The sequence below is a fragment of the Pseudophryne corroboree genome, chromosome 5 (assembly GCF_028390025.1).
Source record: "Pseudophryne corroboree isolate aPseCor3 chromosome 5, aPseCor3.hap2, whole genome shotgun sequence".
NCBI classification, from domain to species: Eukaryota; Metazoa; Chordata; class Amphibia; order Anura; family Myobatrachidae; genus Pseudophryne; species Pseudophryne corroboree.
The window spans coordinates 850,222,090-850,238,389 of record NC_086448.1 but is presented as its reverse complement, the minus strand read 5'-3'; positions in this window follow the sequence as shown (position 1 = coordinate 850,238,389).

Sequence of the window (16,300 nt, the reverse complement as noted above, 5' to 3'; positions counted from 1 at the left end):
ATTACAGGCACTGTGCTAGTTCCTGGATCTGGGCAGTGGGTGATTACAGGTGCTGTGCTAGTTCCTGGCTCTGGGCAGTGGGTGATTACAGGCGCTGTGCTAGTTCCTGGCTCTGGGCAGTGGCTGATTACAGGCGCTGTGCTAGTTCCTGGCTCTGGGCAGTGGGTGATTACAGGCGCTGTGCTAGTTCCTGGCTCTTGGCAGTAGGTGATTACAGGCGCTGTGCTAGTTCCTGGCTCTAGGCAGTGTGTGATTACAGGCTCTGTGCTAGTTCCTGTCTCTGGGCAGTGGGTGATTACAGGCACTGTGCTAGTTCCTGGCTCTGGGCAGTGGGTGATTACAGGCACTGTGCTAGTTCCTGGCTCTGGACAGTGGGTGATTACAGGCACTGTGCTAGTTCCTGTCTCTGGGCAGTGGGTGATTACAGGCACTGTGCTAGTTCCTGGCTCTGGACAGTTGGTGATTACAGGCGCTGTGCTAGTTCCTGGCTCTGGGCAGTGGGTGATTACAGGCACTGTGCTAGTTCCTGGCTCTGGACAGTGGGTGATTACAGGCACTGTGCTAGTTCCTGTCTCTGGGCAGTGTGTGATTACAGGCTGTGTGCTAGTTCCTGGCTCTGGACAGTGGGTGATTACAGGCACTCTGCTAGTTCCCGGCTCTGGACAGTGGGTGATTACAGGCGCTGTGCTAGTTCCTGGCTCTGGGCAGTGGGTGATTACAGGCTCTGTGCTAGTTCCAGGCTCTGGGCAGTGGGTGATCACAGGCTCTGTGCTAGTTCCTGGCTCTGGGCAGTGGGTGATTACAGGCGCTGTGCTAGTTCCTGGCTCTGGGCAGATGGTGATTACAGGCGCTTTACTAGTTCCTGGCTCTGGGCAGTGGGTGATATCAGGCTCTGTGCTAGTTCCTGGCTCTGGGCAGTGGGTGATTACAGGCTCTGTGCTAGTTCCAGGCTCTGGGCAGTGGGTGATCACAGGCTCTGTGCTAGTTCCTGGCTCTGGGCAGTGGGTGATTACAGGCGCTGTGCTAGTTCCTGGCTCTGGGCAGTGGGTGATTACAGGCTCTGTGCTAGTTCCTGGCTCTGGGCAGGTGGTGATTACAGGCACTGTGCTAGTTCCTGGCTCTGGGCAGTAGGTGATTACAGGCACTGTGCTAGTTCCTGGCTCTGGACAGTTGGTGATTACAGGCGCTGTGTTAGTTCCTGGGTCTGGGCAGTTGGTGATTACAGCACTGTGCTAGTTCCTGGCTCTGGGCAGTTGGTGATTACAGGCACTGTGCTAGTTCCTGGCTCTGGGCAGTAGGTGATTACAGGCACTGTGCTAGTTCCTGGCTCTGGACAGTTGGTGATTACAGGCGCTGTGCTAGTTCCTGGCTCTGGGCAGTAGGTGATTACAGGCGCTGCGCAGGTTCCTGGCTCTGGGCAGTTGGTGATTACAGCACTGTGCTAGTTCCTGGCTCTGGGCAGTTGGTGATTACAGGCACTGTGCTAGTTCCTGGCTCTGGGCAGTAGGTGATTACAGGCACTGTGCTAGTTCCTGGCTCTGGACACGTTGGTGATTACAGGCGCTGTGCTAGTTCCTGGCTCTTGGCAGTAGGTGATTACAGGCGCTGTGCTGGTTCCTGGCTCTGGGCAGTGGGTGATTACAGGCACTGTGCTAGTTCCTGGCTCTTGGCAGTAGGTGATTACAGGTGCTGTGCTAGTTCCTGGCTCTGGGCAGTGGGTGATTACAGGCACTGTGCTGGTTCCTGGCTCTGGGCAGTGGGTGATTACAGGCACTGTGCTGGTTCCTGGCTCTGGGCAGTGGGTGATTACAGGCAATGTGCTAGTTCCTGGCTCTGGGCAGTGGGTGATTACAGGCACTGTGCTAGTTCCTGGCTCTGGGCAGTGGGTGATTACAGACACTGTGCTAGTTCCTGTCTCTGGGCAGTAGGTGATTACAGGCGCTGTGCTAGTTCCTGGCTCTGTGCAGTGGGTGATGTCAAAGTCAGAAAAATATCATGCTACACGTTGCCATATATTCACCTCATGCGCGTGCCTGCTGCACGTGCACATTCTCTCCCGTGCGTGCGGATACTCGCAGCTGCGTAATGGAGCTTCTACGGCCGTGCGCATTGGCGCGTGGTATGTGCATTTACGGTAGAGTTTGTGTGCGTCTAGCGGGCGACTCAATCATTAAATAATAAAACCAAATAGTATGTTTTATAGATAATGTTCCCCTTAGTGATAACTGTAAGTTTGTTTAATGTGACTTGTTCACGGACGTGGGAATCCCTCTTTACATGGTACAAAAGGTCTGATTAAGGTTGAACAGTGGTGTCTGGTACCTAACCGAAGAGTATTTTAATAGCAATAATCCGGTGTTGGTTAGGTAAAGATTAATCGCTCCTGCGTGTAGTTATGGCCATTAGTAGTTTCTGGACATTTCATATATTTGCAGTTCATTATCCATGCGGCGGGAATCCGGCGATTCCCTCCCACCTGAGCAGTTTGTAATAGCCACAGATCACCTGTTCAAATCCACCTATGACCTTTTGTTACAGTGCAGAGAGACATTCCTGTGTCCAATGAACAATAAGATTGTAGGGCCCTTTGTAGTACACTGTATGTTGTGTATATAAGGGTCACTGTCCCCATACCGGCCAGTACTCTCACTCTTCAACATTTATCTCAGATAATTGGAGGACTGGATTCCGGTTGCGCTTGCGAGTGTTCCCCGTATGGTATGTTTCTCTGTGGCCACTTTGTTACCCGTTTAAATGTTAGTCATTCATTCTTATTTGTTGTATTAGTGTTTGCGATCGTTCGCTATTGTGTATATTTCTGTTTAGTAATTCTGTTAGATTTTAATGTTAGCTTGTAGTGTATGAACTGTTCACTGTTATCTTTTCCCATTTACTTAGTTAAATATTGTTAGTAAAGGTGTTGGAACCTTAGCCAGGTATGAGTGTTTATTACATTACTGAGTGTGATCGGAGCATCTCAATCGCTCAAACAACTAGCTTACAAACCAAGGTTAAACAGCATTATATCATTACAGTATCTAACACTAAGATATACAGTATAAGCATACTCTGTGTAAGGTATAGAAGGTTATTATCTGTGTGTACGCTAGCTGTGTGTTCAGTACACCCAGCGCAGCGTGTGTACGTGACTTGCGTACCACGTGCAAGGTATTCTTACGCAAATAGCGTACGGAGTGCGTAGCACGTGCACGAGGTTCAGCGGCCATTACGGCTTCACGGTATAGATTTAATAGCTTGTGTTGTAGAGTATAAGAATCAGCTTTGTCAATTGAGGGCTCGTCCATCCTCCACATATCCGCACTAACGAAAACAAACGTTATCTGCCAGCAAGGGCGGGAAGGTAGTAGTGCTGGCTAGATAAGCGTCTGTTTCGCTACATTGTAGGAGTGCTGGTGGAATCCGGAACCGGAGGTAAGAACAATACGCTATTATCTTTTAAAACTGTTCATTTCTGTTTTTGCGTACGCACACACGCACGCACGCACACACCTGCATTGTTGCGGCTCACTCTCTTGTTGCCATTAGAAACGTGCTGAGGAAATCTGGTGCTATTTAGTTGAGATTATAAAGGATAATTTTTTTTTAAGGAAATAATTGTAAAGGACACGCACACAGCATAGCAAATACTGTGTGGTGTACGGTAAGCGATTACAGTTGAACATCGTTTACATTGATAGAAGCGTGTTGGTTGCGTTGCTGTGAGCATATCTGGACTTTGTGCATACGTGTCTCGGGCAACGTGCGAGATTACGTACGCAACACAAAGGCATACGCACGTGGCGTGTTTACGCAGCGGAGCGTACGGATACGCCCACCGAGACTCAAATCACACGATAACATTGTTTTAGTGGGGGCGGTATAGTATAGCCACCTGAATAATAGTACAGGTTTGTTCAGTTTTCCAAAAAGCTTAGTTAAAAGAGAACCTTTTTCCATTGCAATACTCAGGGATTGAACTACTGCCTGTATGAAAGGAATTTCTGTACAGAAAGATCAGTGTGTATATGAGTGAGTAGGAGTGAGTGTGGAAATAAAGGTATTATTTTCTGTGAACCCACAAATCGGGATCCCGTCGGAGACCACATCAGGTGAGTGGACACTTGGTGGCGTGGGACTGGCTGGCCCGCGTTAACATTATACAAGGTAAAAGGAGCAAGTAGTATCCGCAGACAAAACGACTGCGAAGGTTTAAGCGCAGCCCAGGGGGTTTTGCGTATTACCCATATAGATTGAGCTCCGGCTGAAGGTTTCGTAGCCTAAACAACTGATTCCGTTGGTCGTACAGCGTATAAATATTAAGTTACTTATGCGCAGTGCGACTGGACCGCACGTAATTGTGTGCATTAGTTTGTTACCTTGATACCCATTAAAATTTACTGTGGGATCATAAACGCTATTTGTACATTCTAACGTGATTTGTGTAGGTTTTTGTTATTTTAAGGGAGTTTCGCTGTTCACTCAGGAAATCTCCAACAACCAGTACTTACTGGGGAGGGTAGCATACTCCCACGCGCCCCAGTAAATAGAGGTTACAAAAGATCCCACGGATTGGATTGGCCAATTGGGGCGCAGAGTGAGTGAAGGCACTAGTGGAACTTTCACCGTCGCCTTACCGCGGGCAACTTGGTTTGTTTTGTAAGAATTTGCTGAGACAGCAATATCTGCAAACAATGGGGGCCAGTTGTTCAAAGAAGGGACGTCCAACAAGGGTTCACGTTGGTAATTGTTGGCCCAAAGGGTCAGCACGGTATATAATGTGTAAAAAATACGGATCACACACACAGGTATTTTGCAAAGAATGGGAACGAATGACAGAGGATGATGGGGAACAGTTTCCCCGGGTAGGCAGTTTGAACCCTGAGGTATTGCAGAACCTAAGAAAAAGGATAGGTCTAATAAAATATGCAAAGCAGAGGATTAGACATTATGATTGTTTACAGGTATGGCAACAGGAAAGTGAAATACAACAGGAATTAGCTCAGAAAGCAAATTCAAATCCTGGTAGGAGTCTGATAGCAACGGCACCACCACCGTATATAGTAGGGGACAAAGTGGCTGCAGAGAATGACATGCGGGTGTACGATAAGGGTGCACTTAACCAATGTAGTAATGATAAGAGTAAAATGAAAGTTAATGCAAATGTTGAGACTAACGCTAACCCATGCAAGTTGTATCCCATTTTAAACTTCCCCCAGGAATACGACCAGGAAGATGAGCCCACTATGATTTCAGCTCTCTCTCTAGCGGCCACCATAAACGATACTTCAGTGGGCATCACCCAACCAGTAAGATTGGCATCAAAGGCACATAGTTCAGGGACAGGTGAGGTTGTATCTAAAGGTAAGTACGGCACTGTACAATATGCTGAAACTGTTGCACCAACCACTGTAGAATCAACCCAGAGTGAAGTAATTAATATTAATCCTGTTAGAGTGATAGCGGTCCCCAATGGGAAGACCGACACAAATGGGGTCACACCCATCAGGAATATTGCAATGCACTGTCCCTGGTCCCGAGCAGAATTAAGAACAATTTTGTCTGAATTTCCTGATCCCAGAAAAGATTTAGCCGCATGTCAGAGGTTCATTAAGGACCTGGGTAACTCCACTGAACCAAATAACAAAGATTGGCGGACACTACTGAGGGCATGCCTGCCCTCTAGTATTGACCCTGTGAAATTTTTAGCTGACTGTAAATTAGATGAAGAAGTACCCCTTACGGATGAGTATAATCAAGATAATGTAACCAGGATCAATCTGCAGCTGGGAGTATACTTCCCAGCTGTGGTAAAATGGAACAAAATCTTCTCCATCAAACAAATGGAAGGAGAAACTGCCGCTGACTATTTCCATCGGGCACTGGAGGAAATGGCTAAATACACTGGGATCGTGGAAATTGAGGCAAATGTATACCATAGAAAGGTAGCGGTGTCCGTCCTGATGGACGGTTTAAAGGAGGTATTAAGGAATAGGGTACAAACCACTCAACCTAACTGGAGAGGTATGTCGGTGGCCGCCTTAAGAGAGACTGCTGTTGGGCACGACAGGAACATCACATGACGCAGGGAGTCACAGAGTGATAAACTGATGGCTATAAGTATCCAAGCCCTCACAACAAGGCAGCCTCAGTCTAAATCTCAGACCCCTGGTGGTAAGCCACATACGGTAAAATGTTACAATTGTAACAGGGAAGGTCATTTTGCACGTAACTGCACCAGTAATCCACACAATGCATATAAAAACCCTAGACAACGACATGACATACGAGATTGGGATCAAGGACCGCAGAGACGGAGTTATGAGCCACACGCAGGGGAAACAAGAAGGTATCCCCCAAGAAGAGACTGGCAAGTCACTGATAGTTCCCATTTACCCCCTTCACAGGTAATAGCTGCCAGCGCAATGCAGGGAGGTCACCACGCACAATAGGGGCGGGGCCACACCTGTAGTCTGCAGCCAGTGAAATTAATTGCGAGCCTTGGAAGTGAACCCGAGGTCACAATTGATGTAGCTGGTAAATCTCTAAAATTCCTTGTAGATACTGGGGCGGCCAAGTCAGTGATAAATTCGACCGTGGGCATGAGAACCACTGGTAAAACAATTCCAGCCATGGGAGTAACAGGAGTAGTACAGCACTACCCTTTAAGCAAACCTGCAGAGATTACGATAGGGCCTTTGCATACCAAGCATTCTTTTCTGTTGGCTGCATCGGCTCCGACTAATCTCCTAGGGAGAGATTTACTGTGCAAAATGGGATGCGTCATATACTGTACTCCTGAAGGTGTGTTCTTGGACATACCCGAAAACCACGCTCAGGAAGCGCAGGATATGCTAGACTCCCCAACAAGATTAATGTCACACACTGTTGTTGTAAATAGGTGTCCGTCCAAGGTAGAGGAAGTGATTTCCCAGATACCGGAATCACTTTGGACCAAGGATGGACAAGACACTGGATTGATGGCAAACGTAGCCCCAGTAGTTGTGCAAGTAAAAGATGGTAGGATAGCTCCAAAAATCCCACAATATCCTCTGAAGCCAGAGGTGGAGTTAGGAGTTTTCCCTGTAATAGAGCACTTGCTACAACAGGGCATTCTGGTAAGAACGTCCAGCACTGCCAATAGTCCCATCTTCCCTGTTAAAAAGAGTGGGGGGAGGGGTTACAGATTAGTGCAGGATATAAGAGGGATCAACAAAATAGTTGAGAGTCAATTCCCCGTAGTACCAAATCCAGCTGTCATCCTTATGCAAATCCCTCCCACTGCCAAATTTTTCACTGTGATTGACCTCTGCTCCGCTTTCTTCTCGGTACCTCTGCACCCTGACAGTCAATACTTATTCGCATTCACATACAGAGGTTTCATAGACAGTCCAAGTATTTTCTCACAAGCTCTGCATGATTGTTTACAGTCTTTCCAACCAGAGAGTGGATCAATATTGATACAGTACGTGGACGATTTACTACTGTGTTCAGATTCACTGGAAGCGTCCCTGAGAGATACGAAACAACTCCTGTTTCACCTTTCAGACACAGGACATAAAGTTTCCAAAGATAAGTTACAATTATGCCAGGCCCGGGTGAAGTATTTGGGACACTGTCTGACACAAGGACTGAGACACCTCACCGCTGATAGAATTCAAGCAATTCGTGACATGACTCTGCCACAAACCCAGCAACAGATTAGAACGTTTTTAGGAATGTGTGGGTATTGCCGTAACTGGATCCCAGGTTTTTCCATACTGGCCTTACCTTTGCAGGAAATGGTTTCATCAAGTAAACCTGATCGGATTTCGCATACAGACGAATCTGAGATGGCATTTGAGAAACTTAAACAGTGCCTAACGCAGGCACCGGCATTGGGTATGCCAGACTATGGGAAACCCTTTGAGCTGTACGGAACAGAGAGTGCTGGGTGCACAGCAGGTGTCTTAACCCAGAAGCATGGTGATGCCAGCAGGCCGATAGCCTACTATAGCGCTCAGCTAGATTTGGTAGCGCGATCCCTCCCCACATGCTTGCGAAGTGTTGCAGCAATAGCATTGCTAGTCACAAAAAGCGAAGATGTAGTGCTAGGACACAACCTCACAATTCATACACCACATGCAGTGTCAGCCTTACTGAATTCTGCCCAAACCAGACACGTCTCATCAGCGCGGTTTACAAGATGGGAATTGGCATTGATGGCCCCCGTAAACATCACCATAAGGAGATGCAGCGCATTAAATCCTGCAACGTATCTCCCAGGTGTGCCTGGACAGGCACAAAGGGTGGAGGATGAGAGTGATGGTGAAGGAGGATTTAATACAGGGGATGACACGCATGATTGTATGGAATATTTGACCCAAAATTTCACGGCAAGGCCTGACATCAGTGACAACCCACTGGAAGATGTAGATTTTACCTTCTACACTGACGGTAGTTGTCACAGACAGACGGACTCGGGAGACTTGTGTACTGGATACGCAGTCGTAGATGACCAAGGTACCATAGAAGCAGAACCGCTAGGCCCACCTCACTCAGCACAAATTGCTGAACTGGTTGCCCTAACCAGAGCATGTGAATTGGCTAAGCGCAAATCAGCCAACATTTACATAGATTCTAGGTACGCCTTCGGAGTAGTCCATGATTTCGGAGCCCTATGGCGCCTCAGAAATTTCATGACGGCAGCTGGCACACCCGTAGCGCATGCAGCCCACATCAAAAGACTTCTAACAGCGATACAGGAACCCGACAGAGTGGCTGTTATCAAGTGTAAAGCTCACACATATAGCCAAGACCCGGTATCACTTGGTAACAGCCGAGCAGACGAAGCTGCTAAATCAGCAGCCGGTAACCCCATACAAACAGATAGTACACGACTGATGGTATTTAAGACTGTAAACACACAGAAATTGTGTGAAATGCAAAATTTGTGTTCCCCACAGGAAAAGGCAGTCTGGAGGTCAAAAGGATATGGCCAGGAGTCCTCAGGACTCTGGACAGATGGACAGGGTAAACCAGTGGCACCCAGAGCATACCTTCCAAGTCTAGCGGAAGCAGCACATGGGCTGACTCATCTAGGCAAAGAAGGGATGTGTAAGCTAGTAAGAGCTTATTGGTGCACCCCAGGATTTTCCTCCCATGCGGGCAAAAGAGCAATGACATGTCTCACCTGCTTGAGGAAGAATATCGGAAAGGCAATACCGACAGAGCCATCCCATATCCCTCCGACAGATGGTCCTTTCCAGGTAATACAGATTGACTTCATACAATTGCCATCTTGTAGAAATTTAAAATATGTATTGGTCTGTAAAAATACACAGAAGTATCTTTATCTTGCGCCAACTCAGAAGCGGCACACTGGGAGAGGTCTTTGTTGGAAAACCTCAAACACATGCAGAGAGAACATAAATTCCCAAGTGCGCTAATAGTGAAATGTAGTTACACAAATCTTCCAGCGGTTAATTCGTCGGAAAATGTAGACTGGAGGATATTTAGATCTGGGGACCTGTAACAGACACCCCTCACCAAAAAGTCACCCAAACAAGAGGCCAACAGGCCAATTAATAAAAAGTTTTTTTTAATAACATATATTTGAACATATGAATTTTGGTACACAATTCAAGATAAAATTGTATCAATAAAACACAGCCACAGCCAACATGTTTGTAGGATGGATTCTAGATACTCCCTCACCTTTTTCAAGGTGCGAGCTCGAAGGGAGTATCTTCACAAACTAGGGTGTGATTTTCTGACTGACAAACCCAACGCGTTTCGTCTGATCGACTTCATCAGGGGTAACACATATAGGGAAAAGGATGAATTGCACTTGATAATTTCTATGGCAGATCGTAACCTTAAAACTAATCAAAATTCCTCCAGGGCCGTCTAAAAAAAATTCTTAATCATAGTCCATTGGGACTGTCAGCAACCATATGTTGGCGTTTTTGCAGACTAAAATGTGGTCTTCTACTCTTATGGTGAAGATTATTTCTGGTTTCAATGTTGACTCACGTAAAATTCAAAGCTTATATGGCTGGTTTGATAATCACAAGGGTAAAAGAGATGCAGCTTCCTCAATAGATCTCAAGGAATAGATCCCTGGAGAAGATTTGGCTGTGTGTGGAAATCACAGAATGTATTGGTCTGTATTGATGTGTTCTCAAATTGGGTTGAAGCATTTCCCGCGGCCACAAATACCGCTGTATTTACTGCAAAGAAAATTGTGCAGGAATTTGTGTGTAGGTACGGTATCCCTAGAATAATTGAAAGTGATAGGGGTACCCATTTCACAGGTGAAGTCTTTCAAACAATGTGTAAGTTGATGGGAATTAATAGTAAGCTGCATACTCCGTACCGCCCCCAGGCGAGCGCGAAGGTGAAAAGAGTAAACAGCACTATTAAAAATAAATTGAGCAAGGTAATGACTGAAACAGGACTGTTATGGCCTGAATGTCACAACTGAGGGCCTGAGCTGACGGAAGGCAGCCTCAGTTGTAGGGGCTGAGATGTACCGGAACCTGGGAGGTTGTATCAGACATGTAAGTAACATGAAGAGAAACCGCCCGAAGGCGTGACCACGACAACTTGAATAAAAGTCAATGATATTTATTTATGACAAACTCCATGCATCACAGTAGCAGTAAAAAGTAACATAAAAATCAGCAGAGAAATAATAATACAGTTCCTGGGTACTACAGGGTGGCAGGGGCCACAGAGCTCTGGTGGTATGAGACAGTTCTTATTATCTGCAAGTTGGAAAGTCCTTACCAGGCTCAACTGTAGCAATGAGGAAAGCCCAGGGTCGTACCAGCTGGTGTTCCAGGGAAAGCTGGACTGCTGTAGATAAAATGCTGCTGTGGGTACTGGTTAGAACCAGACAGGTGTTGGCACGGAGTGGATACTGGCTGGAACCAGTTAAATAATAAATAAAGCTTGAGAGCGATGCAATATAGATGAAATGTAGACTTTGAGAGCGGAGAAATAATAATACCGGTGGAGAGTGGTAAACTGCAGAAAGGACACCGGCCCTTTAAGAGAAGCTGTACACTGCTGGAAGCTGAGCTGGAAGCAGGTGATGTTGTAGCTGGAAACAGGTGAGTCCAGAATGGATCGGAGAGTCAGGCTACATCGCAGATGGAATGCTGGTGCTGGTCTCTATAGCAGAAGTCTGGAGACAGGAGCTGGAACCTGGAAGACAATCACAGGAGAGAGACAAACTGGAACTAGGTTAGACAACCAAAGCACTGACGCCTTCCTTGCTCAGGCACAACCTATTTATACCTGCAGCAAGGAAGGCATTGGCTAGGCAATTATGCAAATTAATAATACTGACAACGGATTGGTAGGAAAGATCAGCTGGCAGAATCCAAGATGGCTGCGCCCATGCAGACACTTGGAGGGAAGTTTGGATTGTAATCCATGTGGTCTGGAAAACAGTAATGGCGGCGCCGGCCACCGGAGACAGGAGACGTCAGGCTGACAGATGCACAACCGACCACGCGGACACAGCGGAGGCCGCGGCTGGCGTAATCGCCACTCTGAATGCAGAAGCTCAGGGACGGCGGCGGAGGCCGCGGGAGACGCCATGCCAGATGTATAAGGCGTTACTGTGACTGCGTCCAGAGAGACAGGAGAGGATGCGGGAATGTGCACATCAGGATGACAGATGGGATCCGGTCCTGGAGCGCTGAGCCAGCCTTAGAAGGCATCTGATAGGTAAGAAATGGCGTCCAGATACCCGGATCGTGACAGCACCCCCCCCCCCTTTAGGAGTGGCCCCAGGACACTTCTTTGGCTTTTGAGGAAACTTGGAATGGAATCTCCGGACCAAGGCAGGAGCATGGACATCAGAAGCATTGGTCCAAGAACGTTCCTCAGGGCCATAACCCTTCCAGTCAATAAGATACTGAAGTTGACCGTAACGGTGACGTGAGTCCAGGATCTTGGCTACTTCATACTCAACGCCTCGTTGAGTTTGGACTTTCGGAGTTGGAGGAAGTGAGGAATGAAACCGATTCAAGATTAGCGGTTTCAACAGGGAAACATGGAATGTCCTGGGTATTTTTAAGAAGGGAGGCAACTGGAGTCTGTAAGCAACAGGATTGATGACTTGATCAATTTTAAAAGGACCGATGTAGCGAGGTGCAAACTTCATACTGGGAACTCTTAACCTCAAATTCTTCGTGGATAACCATACCCGATCACCCACCTTGAGAGCAGGAACTGCTCGACGCTTCTTATCCGCAAACTTCTTGTACCTGAACGATGCCTTGAGCAGAGCTGATCGTACGCTCTTCCAGATATTGGCAAACTGATGCAAGGTGATATCCACTGCGGGAACAGAAGTTGCTGGAAGCGGTTGGAACTCAGGGACTTTAGGGTGGAATCCAAAGTTGGTGAAGAATGGTGTTGAAGAAGATGAAGAATGATACTGGTTGTTATGACAGAACTCGGCCCAGGGAAGTAATTGAACCCAGTCATCTTGAGAGGAGGACACATAGATGCGGAGGAAGGCCTCCAAGTCCTGATTCACCCTCTCAGTTTGACCATTGGTCTGAGGATGGTAAGCCGTGGAAAACTTTAGCTTGACTTGGAGGACTTGACATAAACTTCGCCAGAATTTGGCTGTGAATTGAACTCCTCGATCTGAGATGATTTCTTCAGGAAGACCGTGGAGTCGGAAGATCTCTTGTATGAATATTTGAGCCAACTTGGAAGCTGACGGAAGACCGGTGAGAGGAATGAAGTGTGCCATCTTGGTGAACCGGTCAACTACCACCCAGATGGTATTAAACTTGTTGCACATGGGCAAATCTGTAATAAAATCCATCGACAAATGGGTCCATGGTCGACGGGGAACAGATAGTGGAACCAGTTGCCCCGCAGGCGACTGGCGGGATACTTTATGTTGAGCACACTTTGGGCAAGATGCAATAAACTCCAAAACGTCCTTTTTCAGAGTTGGCCACCAATAGGACCTAGAGATAAACTCCAGGGTTTTTTGGATACCTGTATGTCCGGCAAAGCGGGAAGCATGGGCCCAATGCATGAGCTTCTTCCTTAGTGTCGGCTTCACAAAACTTTTCCCTGATGGGGGCGTAGAGTCCATCCCTACCGTGGAGAATGCCAACGGATTTATAATAGGATGCTTGTCTGAAGACTCTGACTCATTTTCTTGCTCCCATGAGCGGGAAAGGGCATCGGCCTTGCGATTCTGAGAGCCCGGACAGAACTGGAGTTTAAAGTCGAACCTGGAAAAGAAAAGTGCCCATCTGGCCTGACGAGGGTTGAGACATTGTGCGCCTTTCAGATATAGAAGGTTCTTGTGGTCTGTAAGGATGGTGATTGAATGAGAAGCTCCCTCCAACAGATATCTCCACTCCTCTAGAGCGAGCTTGATGGCTAGCAACTCCTGGTCGCCAATGGCATAGTTGCGCTCCGCTGGGGAGAACTTCCGTGAGAAGAAACTGCAAGGATGTAAATGGCCATCTTTAGCCCTCTGAGATAACACCGCTCCTACTCCAACGGAGGAGGCATCCACCTCTAGGATGAAAGGAGAGTCGATGTCAGGCTGTTTCAGGACAGGCGCAGAGATGAACCTCTGTTTTAAAAGATGAAAAGCTTGCATGGCTTCTTCAGACCACTTGGACGGGTTAGCACCCTTCTTGGTGAAAGCAGTAATAGGCGCCACAATGGTGGAAAAGTCTCGTATAAACTTTCGGTAATAATTGGCGAACCCTAAGAACCTCTGGACCCCTTTGAGGGTTAAGGGTACCGGCCAATTCTGGATTGCTTGTAGTTTCTCAGGATCCATCTCTAGTCCGGAACCGGACACAATGTACCCTAGAAACGGAATGGACTTGACTTCAAAGACGCATTTCTCTAATTTGCAATAGAGATGATTGACACGGAGACGGGACAGAACCTCCTTTACCCAAAAACGATGTTCCTCTAAATTGTTGGCAAAAATGAGGATATCATCTAGATAGACCACGACATGACGGTATAGAATGTCTCTGAAAATCTCATTGACGAAATGCTGGAAGACAGCTGGAGCATTGCTCAATCCGAAGGGCATGACGAGGTACTCATAATGTCCGTCACGGGTGTTAAATGCGGTCTTCCACTCGTCACCCTCACGGATCCGGATGAGATTGTATGCACCTCTCAGGTCCAGCTTTGTAAAGATGGTAGCTCCGCTAACTCTGTCAAAGAGCTCAGTAATCAGGGGTAAAGGATAGCGGTTCTTGATGGTAATGTCGTTCAAACCTCTGTAGTCGATGCACGGCCGCAGACCACCATCTTTCTTTTTTACAAAAAAGAAGCCTGCGCCGGCTGGAGAAGAAGAAGGTCGAATGAACCCCTTTGCTAGGTTCTCTTTAATATATTCCTCCATAGAATGCGTCTCAGGCAGAGACAACGGATAAGTTCGGCCTCGAGGTGGAACCTTCCCTGGAACGAGATCAATCGGGCAGTCCCATTCTCTATGAGGAGGAAGGATATCAGCAGAAGCTTTACTGAACACATCCGTGAAATCTTGATATGGAGGAGGTGGAACATCAGACGACCTGGGGGAGGAAGAACAGACAGGCAACACTTTAAACAAACATGTCTCAGCACAGGAGGGACCCCATGCCAGAATTTGCGTAGTCGTCCAATCAATTGTAGGATTGTGAAGACGGAGCCATGGAAGGCCCAGGACCACAGGATGTGTGGCTCTTGGAATCACTAAAAGTGAAATAAGTTCGGAATGAAGAACTCCCACTCTCAGACGAACTGGTAGAGTCCTTAGAGCAATAACTGTATCAAAAATTTTACTGCCATCCACGGCAGTTAAGGAAAAGGAGGAAGGAAGTCTCTCGGTGGGTAGGGACCACCGTTTAACATAGGCTTCGGTAATAAAGTTCCCAGATGCTCCGGAATCCAGGAGGGCAATGACGTTCTGATAACGTTGAGCAACTTGAAGCGAGACTGGGAGATTACAATCTTGAGGAGATGGAGAGGAGATCATTACTCCTAGCCGACCCTCTCCTTGGCGAGCTAGGATTTGGAGTTTTCCCGGACGTTTGGGACAGGCATTAATAGTGGGAGACGGAGCTGCACAATACAGACAGAGAGACTCAGAGAGACGTCTTCGGCGCTCAGCAGGAGTTAAACGGGAACGGCCAATTTGCATGGGTTCATCTTTAGTTGGTGACAGTTGGCGAGGAGGAGGAGCAGAAGATTTTGGAGCAGATGATCTTCCACGCTCAGTTGCTCTCTCTCTGAAACGTAAGTCAACTTTTGTACAAAGTGAGATTAGCTCATCTAATTTGGAGGGTAAGTCTCTGGTAGCTAACTCATCTTTAATACGCTCGGATAAACCATGCCAGAATGCAGCATACAGGGCCTCGTCGTTCCATGCCAGTTCAGATGCCAGGATCTGGAACTGTATAAGATACTGTCCTACAGTATGTGATCCCTGGCGTAAACGGAGAATCTCAGACGAAGTTGAAGTTACCCGGCCTGGCTCGTCGAAGATGCGCCTGAATGTTGACACGAATGCAGTGTAAGAAGATAGCAGGGTGTCGGACCTCTCCCATAACGGTGATGCCCAGTCAAGGGCTGAGCCACTGAGAAGTGAGATGATGTAGGCAATTTTTGTACGGTCACTGGGAAAATTGCCAGGTTGTAGCTCAAACTGAATCTCACACTGGTTGAGAAATCCCCTGCAGAATCTTGGAGATCCGTCAAATTTTGCTGGCGTTGGAAGATGAAGACGTGGAGCAGAAACGGGTAAGGTGGGTGGGGTTATAGTTGGAGTCACTGTGGTTGACGCCCCAGATGCGCCTGATCCACGGAGAGTTGTCTGAATCCCATCCAGCCGAATAGAGAGATCCTGGAGACAGCGGATGATGTGGCCCTGTGCAGCCTCCTGATGTTCTAGTCGGGCTGCCAGTTCTTGCATCGGCCTGGCCGCTTGATCCTGGTCTCCGGCTGGATTCATTAGGTCAGTGCTTACTGTCACAACTGAGGGCCTGAGCTGACGGAAGGCAGCCTCAGTTGTAGGGGCTGAGATGTACCGGAACCTGGGAGGTTGTATCAGACATGTAAGTAACATGAAGAGAAACCGCCCGAAGGCGTGACCACGACAACTTGAATAAAAGTCAATGATATTTATTTATGACAAACTCCATGCATCACAGTAGCAGTAAAAAGTAACATAAAAATCAGCAGAGAAATAATAATACAGTTCCTGGGTACTACAGGGTGGCAGGGGCCACAGAGCTCTGGTGGTATGAGACAGTTCTTATTATCTGCA